Genomic DNA, 11,647 nt, shown 5'->3' with positions numbered 1-11,647 from the left:
TGAGATGTTGGAGAGAGAGCCAGTTCAAAGTACCAGCTCTACCCCAAGCAAGGCTTTCTTTATGTCACCACACACATGTGCACAAAAACTCCTCTTAGTGTTGATAGTGAAACAGTCTGACTTGGAAGGAGGGTTATTGATTCCAATAGGCCCCATACTGCATTTTCTCCATCTGATTTCTCTCCCCTTCTTCTCTCCTTCCCAGGGAACATGGGGCTCAATATGAGAGAAAGTCAAAAATGCAACTTCCTTATGGCAAATATGGGCAACAATTAGAAGAGCAAGGAAGGGGAATTCCCCCCGGCCCCATATTTTCCAGCTGAGCTGTGCTTGTCAGGGTAAACAGCGACAAAAATAATCACAGTTGCTTGCCACTTGGAATACTATTATCTGAACAGTTGGTGGATATGAACTGTTTTTAAAACGGGCTATCAAAACAAACCCAGGGAGAACATCTGTGGGGCCACGGGCCTGCGAGCCAGCTGAGGAAGGAAGCCATAACCCAGCAGCCTCTCCATCAAGTGTCCTTGCTGGGCAGGCGAGGGGGCGTCCCAAAGATCACGAGGATGGGATGGGGTGGCCCAGGGTGGGAGGAGGCAAAAACAGGAAAGCAAGGGTCCGGCATGCAAACCAATTCTGAGCAACATACAGAAATGCAACTTCTAGAAACAATGAGGCGTAGGTAACGCGGGACCTCGAGCAGCGATGGGAGGATGGGGTGGCTGCAGGTTCCACTGAAATAGCTTTAGGGCCTGGGGAAATCTGCAGTGAAAACATCGCATGTTATTTATAGCCATAAGTTGAAATCCGTGTTATTTAGTATGATGTTTATAAAAAATAAATGGTAGGCAGCCTTTCCTTCCTTGCTTCTCCGGCTGTCAAAGAAAGGTTTTTAGGTGCATACTTCTCTGCTTTGTTTAGCTTATTTTGCTTTTTAAAAAATGTAACGAATGAGGGCAAGGATAACAACTGTTTATTATTTAAAAGCTCAAATGAGGCCCAGGCTGAGGCACCTGAACTTCCTGGAGGGAAAAGACAGGGAACCAGAGAGTGGGCGCCACGGTGGGAGAGCCGTGTCCCGCAAAGCCCGGATCCCTTCTTTCCTTCTCTTTGACCTGGGGCAGGGAACAGCTTTCAAAACAAAATTCTTACAGGGGGTTTTGTTTGTGGTCTTTGTGTGTGGTGAGTTTTTTTTAAGTAGAGAAAGGATTTCCACCGGCAGGATTGTTTCCTCCCCTCTATTCTGGTCCCCTAATCCCCTCAATAAACCTCATAAACACTCCCCGACTCTCTCTCGGGTCTCCCCATTGTGTGGGGTGCTTGTGTAAAAACTAATTGTACCCTATGGTTGAAGAATAAGAGGGCGGGTTTGATGTTTTTGGGGGACAAGTTCAATTAAAGGAGGGAATGGAGATTATCTGAATGCCCTCTGGGCTGCAGATCTAAGGCCAGTTTTATTAGTAATTCTCCACTCAGTTTTATTAGTCATAAATACGATATTTTGATCTCAAAAACAAAAGCAACTGATGGACCATGGGTTCATGTGCCAACTACAGCCTGGAGGTATAACAAGGGGAACAGTGATAGGAGATATGGCAAGAAGCCTGTAATCTTCGATGCAGAGGCTCTAGAACTGTCTTCCTCTTCTGCCCTGCCTGGGTGGGGTCCCACACAGAGAGCCCTGCCAGCCTCCCTGAGCCACGTTCTCTCTCTCTCCTCCCAGCTGTGAGAAACCGTGGCTTTGGGGATCCCATGGCCCCAAGGATGGAGAGTTCTCTAGCCAGAGCTGAAGGGACAGTCTTGGAGAGCTGCAAGGCCAGACAGCACTCCGGGGGGCCTGGGAGGCAGGAGGGCCAGGAGGATTTCCTCTCTAAAGAGCCTGTCACTGTTCGGGGCTTTCCTTGCCCAGCATAAGGAAAACCTCATCTTTCAGCAATCACTGGCTCTCCAGATGAGTCCTTGAGAAGACCAGAGTGGAAGCAGCTTTGGAACTGGGTAATGGGTAGATGCTGGAACTGTTTTGAGGTGACTGCTGGAAAAAGCCTGTAATGCTTTGAATGCATTAATGATTATTCTGGCGAGGGCTCAGAACAAGAGAATAGATGCAGAGAAAGACTAAAACTTCTTAAAGATTACCTACCTGGTTGTGAGGGACCTGGTGGGAGGTGATTAGATCATGGAGGCGGACTTCCCCCTTGCTGTTCTCATGATAGTGAGTGAGTTCTCATGAGATCTGGTTGTTTAAAAGTATGTAGCACTTCCCCTTTCACTCTTTCTCTCCCGCTCCACCATGTGAAGAAGGTGCTTGCTTCCTCTTCACCCTCTGCCATGGTTCTAAGTTTCCCCAGGTCTCCCCAGCCATGCCTCCTGTACAGCCTGTGAAACTGGGTTGATTAAACCTCTTTTCTTTATAAATTACCCAGTCTCAGGTAGTTCTTTATAGCAGTGTGAGAATAGACTAACACAGAAAATTGATACCAGAGAAGTGGGGCATTGATATAAAGATACCTGAAAATGTGGAAGTGACTTTGGAACTGGGAAATGGACAGAGGTTGGAACAGTTTGGAGGGCTCAGAGGAAGATAGGAAGATGAGGGAAAGTTTGGAACTTCCTAGAGACTTGTTGAATGATTGTGACCAAGATGCTGAAAATGACATGAACAGTGAAATCCAGGCTGAGGTGGTCTCAGACAGAGGAACTTATTAGGAACTGGAGTAAAGGTCACTCTTGCTATACTTTAGCAAAGAGACTGGCAGGCATTGTGCCCCTGCTCTAAAGATTTGTGGAACTTTGAACTTGAGAGAGATGATTTAGGGTATCTGGCAGAAGAAATTTCTAAGCAGCAAAGTATTCAGGATATGGCCTGGCTGCCTCTAACAGCCTACATTTATTTGCATAAACAAAGAAGTGACCTGAAACTAGAACTTATATTTAAAAGGGAATCAGAGCATAAACGTTTAAAAAATTTTCAGCCTAAACATGCAATAGTAAAGAAAAACCTATGTTCTGAGGAGGAATTCAAGGCTGTAGAAATTTGCATAAGTAAAGAAGAGCCGAATGTTAATAGCCAAGACAAAGGGGAAAATGCCTCCAGGGCATTTCAGAGACCTCAGCGGCAGCCCCTCCCATCACAGGCCCAGAGGCCTAGGAGGGAAAAATGGTTTCATGGGCCAGGCCCAGGACCCTACTTCTCTGTGCAGCCTTGAGACATGATGCCCTGCATCCCAGCCACTCCAGCTCCAGCCATGGCTAAAAGGATCCAAGGTAAGCTTGGGCCACTGCTTCAGAGGGTAAAAGCCCCAAGTCTTGGTGGCTTTCATGTGGTGTTGGGCCTGTGTGTACACAGAGGCAAGAGTTGGGGTTTGGGAGCTTCTGCCTACATTTCAGAGGATGTAAAGAAATGCCTGGATGTGCAGGCAGAAGTCTGCTGCAGAAGCAGTGCCCTCGTGGAGAACTTCTACTAGGGCAGTGCAGAGGGGAAATGTGGGGATGGATCCCTCACATGGAGTCCCCATTGGCGTACTGCCTAGTGGAGCTGTAAGAAAAGGGCCACTGTCCTCCAGATCCCAGAATGGTAGATCCACCAACAGCTTGCACCATGTGCCTGGAAAAGCCACAGACACTCAATGCCAGCCTGTGAAAGCAGCTGTGAAAGCACATGGGGTCATGTGGACTGGGGCAGTGTGGAGTGCCATACCCTGCAGAGCCACAGGGGTAAAGCTGCCTAAGACCTAGCGATCCCACCCCTTGCATCAGTGTGACCTGGATGTGAGACACAGAGTTAAAGGAGATTATTTTGGAGCTTTAAGATGTAATGACTACCCTGCTGCGTTTTGGACTTGCAAGGGGCCTGTAGTCCCTTGGTTTTGGCCAATTTCTTCCTTTTGGGTTGGGGGCAATTACCCAACACCTGTTCCTCCATTGTATCTTGGAAGTAACTAACTTGTTTTTAATTTAACAGGCTCATAGGCAGAAAGGACTTGCCTTGTCTCTGATGAGACTTTGAACATCAACTTTTGAGTTAATGCTGGAACAAGTTAAGACTTTGGGGGACTATTGGAAAGGCTTTATTATGTTTTGAAATGTAAAAGGGACATGAGATTTGGGAGGGGCCAGGGGTGGATTGATATGGTTTGGCTCTGTGTCCCCATGCAAATCTCATGTCAAATTATAATTCCCAATGTTGAAGGAGGGACCCAGTGGGAGGTGATTGGGATTATGGAGGCAGATTTCTCCCTTGTTGTTCTTCTGATAGTGATCAGAAGATCTGGTTGTTCTCTGGAAGAGATCAGTGCCTAGGGCCCAGCAGGAAAACAAGTGGCCAACCAGAGAGCTGGAATGGGGAGCAGCGGGATGGGGGAGACTGTGGTCTGCAGCAGTGAGAGGTGGGCACAGAGCCAGCCTGGGGGTGAATGGCACAGGACACTAGAGAGGCAGGACAGGCCTCACGACTATTGCCACACATCCCTTCTGCCTCTTGGCTTGGGTTTGGATAGACAAACCCAAGCCAAGATCTCACAAGATCTGGTTGTTTAAAAGTGTATAGCACTTCACACTTTACTCTCTCTCCTGCTCTGCCATGTGAAGAAGGTGCTTGCTTCCCCTTCACCTTCTGCCATGATTTTAAGTTTCCTGAGGCCTCCCCAGCCATGCTTCCTGTACAGCCTGCAGAACTGTGAGCCATTTCAACCTATTTTCTTTGTAAATTACCCAGTCTCAGGTATTTTTTTATAGCAGTGTGAGAACAGACTAATACAAAGGCAGAACTTAAAGGCAATGAACTACGATATCTAGTGGAAGAAATATCTAAGCAGCAAAGCATTCACGGTGCTGTGTGGCTTCTTTGAATTGCATATAGTAAAATTCAAGAGAAGATAAATGATGTAAAGATGAAATCTATTATTAAAAGGGAAGCAGAAAAGAAATATTTGGAAAAGTCTCAGACTGGTCATATAAAGAATAAAAAATGTTTGTGAGAGAATACTGAGAGTGTGACCAAGCCACTGTTTGCTCCTCTTTTTATAAAAGTGAGAGTGAGAGACGATGAGAGGTGAGTTGGGAAGGGTGAGGAGGAAGGCAGTAAAAATGAGACCAAGATGACAGAAAGGTGTAGGGTAAAGGGAAGCAAATGGGGCTGAAAAAAAATAAGGAAGAAAGGAAATGCACATTTATTCCACTTTTCCTGAGTGCCAGAAGAATAGTAGGTATCTGCTGGGGCAGAGGGCCCCACACAAAGGTAATTTCGTGAATGAAAGGATGCTCCATTCATTCATTTGTTCAACAGATTTGTTTCGAACCATTTCCTGTGTGTCAGACACTGTTGTAACCATTGGTCACATGACAGAATGAAAGCAAGGACAATGCCTGCCCTCATGGGGTCATGTGGACTGGGGCAGTGTGGAATGCCATGGATGTTAGCTCACTCACTCACAGCAACTCCAAGAGGCTGAGTTGCTCAAGGTCCTGTGGCCAGTAAGTGGTCAAGAGGGCCTTTCGACGAGGATTTCCTTGGCTTTAAGTCAAAACCTACTGAAAAAAGGAAAGCCCTGTGCTTTGAGAGGGTCACAGCAGGAAGTACCCAACATTCTTATGGGAATGGTACCAAGAAAATGTAGGCATCTCTGACAAAGCTGCCCTAGAACGGCCTCAGCTGGTACCTGGGGGCACTCCATATCGGCATTGAGAACATTAATTCCTCCTGAATTCAGGAGCTGAAGCTCAGGCATAGGCTGTGGAGCTGGCCTTGGGGTTTGAGTTTGGGTGAGGGTGTCAGGGAACCCATGTCTCTCTCCTCATCCCAATTTGGTCTCCAAGCCTCTGCCTTCCACACTGCCAACCTCCACCAGCTCTTGAGTCTTGTCTCTCTAAACCCAAGCCAAGAGGCAGAAGGAATGTGTGGCAATAGTCGTGAGGCCTGTCCTGCCTCTCTAGTGTCCTGTGCCATTCACCCCCCAGGCTGGCTCTGTGCCCACCTCTCACTGCTGCAGACCCCAGGCTCCCCAATCCCTCTGCTCCCCATTCCAGCTCTCTGGTTGGCCACCTGTTTTCCTGCTGGGCCCTAGGCACTGATCTCTTCCATCTCCGCTTCCTTCCTGGCCTTCCTCTCGTTCATGCAGGATGTTTCCCTGTCTCGGGGGTTCTACATGCCTATCCATGGGTTTGCAAAGCCTGACAGCCCTGCAATATGGGCTTGGTCCTGCTGTCCCTCTGGAAGCCCAAATTCACAACAATGAACTCACTTTCTTTCCCTGGATGAGCTGCTCCAAAGTTCAGCACCTCAGTAAGTGCTCCAATATCGTTCCTGCCACTCCAGCGGGGGCCTCCTCCCCTTCCCCATGCCACCCCCAAGCACGAAGGGGGTGTCCCCATCTCCACTACTCCTACTTAGTCCTTAGCCTCCTGCCCACTGCACCCTCCCAACCCCTTCCCCAGATGTTATCCAGGATGAGCACTTGAAGATACAAGCCTGATTATCTCATTCTAACCAACCAACTCTTGTAGATCTTGAGCTTTTTAAAGCTTCTTTTTGGGCTTCCTTTTGCTAACAGACTTTTCTCAGTCTGATTCTAGCATGTCTTTTCAAGCCTCTGGTCCTATACCCCTTCACAGGCCTCCTGCTACACACATACACACACATGTACACACACACATACATACACACCAAACTCTGGCCACGCCCATCTAGTTATTCACACGTGCAGTCCCTGACAGAGTGCCAACATCTGCACTTGAGACATGACACTGATGCTTGTTACATTTATTAAACATACCACATGTATATGTCTTCTGTGCTTTTCCTCCTATTATTCCCTCTGTTGGGAATGTCGTCCTCCCTTTCAGCCTAACATAGTCCTAGCCCTTCTCTTCAGGACCTGGCCCAACAGCACCTCCTCCATGAAACCTGCTTCCCTGATGTGTCTCTTACATTCCCACCATCCAAAAACTGACAGCTCTTGCAGGAGGGAGCCATGACGTGCTCATCTTCTGCATCTGCAGCTGGTGCCAGGGACCAGTACATTTGCTGCATGAGTGAATGAACCAACGTCCCAGCAATTCCTGAGCATTCTTAAGGCTGGTCTGTCTCCCCCAGGAAGCCTGGGCCCCCAGCGTCTCCGAGCTGTGCACACAGAGAGATAATCATCTTAGTGTCCCTCTGGACCCGGAAGCTGGGTGGTGTCGCTAAGAAAGCCAGAACTGCTTTGCCTCCTATATTGCTACTGAAATTTGCAACTCAAGTGTTGCATAACCAAGGGAACCTGGCTTCCCTCTGAACATCCCTCCCACTTAGTTTGAGAAATAGAGAAAGAGCCAAAGTTAGGTCAAGACTCACCTGAGGAGGCCCCTGGCCCACCATCGAGGTCATGCCTGTCACTCCCCAGGCTGCCCCTCCCGGGGAACAGGGTCATGCGGGGTTAGGGGGTAGCTCACTCCCAGTGGGTAACTGGATTGCCCTGGGGAGGGGGACAAAGAGTGAGAGCATAGGCCGTTCTCACTTCAGACCAGGGAGATTGCACACTCTCCCTCCTTCCCTCTTGGAGGGAACATCTGCAATTCAGGGACTTCTGCAAAAATTTCACACTCAGGGCTAAGAGCAATTCTATTTCTTGGAGGATTCTAACTTGGCTTAGAGGAAGTTTTTACCCTCCTCCAGTTAAATGGACCAAGTATTTGGGAAATTACCTCACAGAGTCATGCCACCAACACCAAATGAGAGCCATCTGTACAGATGAAACAGTTAGGAGCTTTTGTGTGACTGCGGGCCGAAATGTGTAGCCCATTCATTGTGAGAAGAGGCACTTTATTCCTGAGTTTTTTTTTTTTTTCTAACACAGAAGACGCCTCAGTCAGCGCGTAGGAAACAGGAAGGAACCCGTTGTTTTAAATAGCAGACAGCAGAGAATTGAGTCATTATGGTCTGCTTGCTCCGAGAGTGTCAGCCAGAAGGCAGCCAGCCCAGCCCCCACAGCCCCAAGACAAGGGTCAGGGGGCATGGCTGGGATTTTCTCACAGGGAGTCTGAGAGAATCCAGTTCAAACCCTTTTCAGAGGGAACTGGTGAAGCCCTAGGTTTCTATCTTACTAGAGACTTCACCACACAGGGCTGTCTTAAAAAAATATAAGAATAAGAAAAGATAAAAACAAAAGCCCCCCGTAAAAACCTACAAGAATACCTGGAAGTCAGACATCCTGTGTTTCCCTTTCCTACCCCGAATGACTCGGAGTAGGACAAACACAGTTGCAAGCCTGCTTTCTTATCTTGGCAATTGCTTCTTTTCACTCTTCTGGGGTTTACAACAGTTGGCCCAGGGGTGTGAGGGAACAGAAGGGAGCAGCATCTGCTGGGACAGAGGGCCCTACACAAAGGTAATTTCATGCAGGGAAAATGCGCGCCCCCGCCCAATCACAGGCTGCTGGGCCCAGGAGCCCAAGGGTTAATCTGTCTCAAATCCATCACTGTGACAGCCAAGCACACAAATTAGTCCTGCCCAAGCTGTCCCGACCTCTGAATTTAATTTTTTAAAAGTGCTTTGTATTGTTTCTGATGTTCAGATTGGAGTCCAGGTGTCGTGATGGAACCCGGGGGAGATGAGAGGGCAAGACCCTCGTGTACTGCATCTCACATCACCCTCCAATGTCCTGTGTCTTCTTTGTCAAGGCAGACTAAGGGCGACCTAATTTCCAACATGCAGGCCCAGAAACCTTGAAACTGACCAGCTCGAGCGTCCTTGCAAGCCTCTCCAGCTGTGAAAATCCCCTGGCTCGTAGTCCTATGTCGTCCACACGATGCTTTTCCTGCATTTTGCAGACAACTGCTGATCCCCAAGGGCCATGCATGGCTGTATCTCCCATCCAGAGAACATCTACAAAGCTCACGCAGCCATGGGGTCTCATAGTTTGACCTGAAACTGATGGTGACTCCTGTCACCAACAGGAGTGGTCAAAACATCCTTTCTGGAGTATTAAGTGTTTGTAGAACCCTGGACATTTATGGTGGCAGAGTGTGTAGCAGCCTCAAGGAGAAATCTTCCCCCTTCATTGCCCCTTTCTAGAATCACACCAAATAATTGGGGTTCTCAGTAGAGTCTGGAGGCAATCCCGGAGACTGAGGAAGGGGAGAGCCTTCCACTTTTCCATTTCTCCCAAGCCATTTTGTATGCCTACAGGTGTCAGTATAAACCAAAGAATGTGCCTTGTCTCAGATGAAAAGTTAGAGTAACCATATAATTTATTGTCTAAACCTGGACACCGATGAGAGTGAAAAGGAGAGCTATTAATAACGAGGCCAGAACGACAGGTGTAGATGGTGACTGTCCCAGGCAAACTGGGACATATGGTCATGCTATGACTGTGAGCTCTAAATTGGTGCAGGCTCCAGTGCTGGCTGTCTATTAGGTTTATGTATAATATAATACCCAAGTGACCCTAGGTCCACAGGGTAGAGGGGTTGAGGAGGGTAAGGAAGGTCAGCAACCATGCCTGTCTGAAGGCCATGTGGAGGTAGGGAATGGAGAGAAAGGGGATCAATTTAATACAGAAAAAGCTGACTCTGCTGCAGACTTGAGGAAATCCAGGTCCTTTTTCTTGTCTGAGCTGCTACTTGCTCTCAGCAAAGAAATTGAGTTCTGCCAACTCCCACCCCAGCTGCAAAATGCAGCAGAGTCCTGGGTCCTGAGGTTGGAATTCCAGGCCCACTATCCCCACTAGCTTCTGTGAGTCCATCAGAAGATAGGACCTCAGGTCTGCAACATTTACTTATCCTTGGCTTTCTGTCAAAAAGTCCAAGCAGATGGTATTCTCCTTCATCCCTTCTTACAGACAGTGACAGATCCACTGCTCAAAATCCTTTCCCCACCCTAAGCAAGGCTATAGCAGAAACCATCTTCTTCTAGGCCTTACATGTTTAACCTAGCCAGCCAGAGGTTTATAAAAGACAACTTCCTCTATTTCCAGAGGTGAAAAAAAAGCTAAAGTAGTCTATTTAAAATTTTCTCTCCTCAGACCCCAAAGAATAAAAAAACTTTTTAAGTATTGGATGGAAATTCTTTTTTGTTCACTTAAAACAGATGATCCCCTTCTAGAGTAGAAACAGTTAATTGGTCTACAAAATAGTATTCTATAACATGTCTTATCATTATCCTCAATCTGTAAGCAAAAATTATATTGAAATCAAATTGAAATGCTCCAAAGTGGCTACAAAGATAAAATTATTCTTCCAGAAACATGGTACTGTGGATAGAGAATTCAAGAAAACTCCTTTAGATGTCATATATACCACAACATATCACTTGAAAAAGAAAAAAATCCTTTATGTAACCATAAAAAATAAGAAACTCATATTTTGCATTCTTATATAAATTCAATTGAATAATAGATTAGAACTTAAAATCAGTTTTTGTCAGAGTCAGTTCTCTCATTATCACGCTTTCCTTTTCCCTGAATAAAACTATTATTAGTGGACTCATAATTTACTAGACTTTTGCCAAAAGACAAAGACTTTTACTTTGTTCATGTTTTTGCTTTAAGAAAAGTATACAATAAATATTTGATAAGTATGTAAATAAAAAGTCATACTAAGCATCAAATTATAGCAATAAATATAAATGGCTTATATTTCTCCAAAGCCTCAGATTGAACTGAAAAAGCAAACTTCAATTTTCTGCTTACAAGAGTTATATCTAAAACAAGCCAAGTGTGGTAGCTCACACCTGTAATCCCAGCACTTTGGGAGGCTGAGGTGGGCAGATTGTTTGAGGTCAGGAGTTCAAGATCAGCCTGGCCAACATGGTGAAATCCCATCTCTACTAAAAATACAAAATAGCTGAGCATGGTGGCATGTGTCTGTAATCCCAGCTATTTGGGAGACTGAGGCAGGAGAATCAGAATCCCTTGAACCTGGGGGGTGGAGGTTGCAGTGAGCCAAGATCATGCCACTGCTCTCCAGCCTGGGCAACAGAGTGAGACTCCGTCTAAAAAAAACAAAACAAAATAAAACAAAACAAAAAGAGTTATATCTAACACAAAATGGCCCAAACATACTAAATATAAAAGGATTGCAGTAGTCAAAAATAAGAAGAAACATGAGCAAAGAGAAAAGAAAATTGGCAATATTAATATAGCAGAAGTAGAATTTAAAGCAAATCAGTAAATCAAAAAATCAAAACAACAGTTTTACATTCACAAAGATCAAATTAACTGGATTTACATGTAATTATTTATTTTTGTGTGTTTTTGCTTGTTTGTTTAGGGGTGTGCCAAAAAGCCATTTGGGGATTTATGTATTCAATCTATTGTTTTGTGAGCAAAATAATCTGGAATATTCACCAAATATGATAACAGTATACATAAAGTAAAAAACTAGAAATAAATAAATTATTGACAAAAAAATTGCCATGAGATGCTTTAATGGATCTGTGATGTATCCATAGCAGATAAAGTAAATTAAAAGATAAAAGATTTGGGTGGTGATGATAATGAATTATTTTATGTTGAGTTTTGCTTCATGTTACAATATAAAAAATTCCAAGAAATCCTTGCTCTCATCCTAACAGCCAAAACAACCTGGATAAACTAAACAATAGTTTTTCTGAACCCCAAAGAGACCTGAGGATGCAAAGTAACCTAAATGAATTCAACTCCCAAAAATGACA

At 45.7% G+C, this 11,647-nt stretch overlaps 1 long non-coding RNA gene across 1 annotated transcript; it reads left to right on the top strand.

Annotated features, from left to right (window-relative positions):
- Window positions 1–1,837: 1,837 nt before the first annotated feature.
- LOC129524995 (uncharacterized) lies at window positions 1,838–11,384 on the top strand. Its single transcript, XR_008669019.2, has 3 exons — window positions 1,838–3,264; window positions 6,117–6,280; window positions 8,550–11,384. It is a non-coding gene; the product is annotated as an uncharacterized lncRNA (long non-coding RNA).
- Window positions 11,385–11,647: the final 263 nt, after the last annotated feature.

This window comes from Gorilla gorilla, chromosome 8 (genome assembly GCF_029281585.2).
Source record: "Gorilla gorilla gorilla isolate KB3781 chromosome 8, NHGRI_mGorGor1-v2.1_pri, whole genome shotgun sequence".
NCBI lineage: Eukaryota > Metazoa > Chordata > Mammalia > Primates > Hominidae > Gorilla > Gorilla gorilla.
Note: the sequence above shows the minus strand (reverse complement) of the source record. Positions and strands in the feature narration are given on the sequence as shown.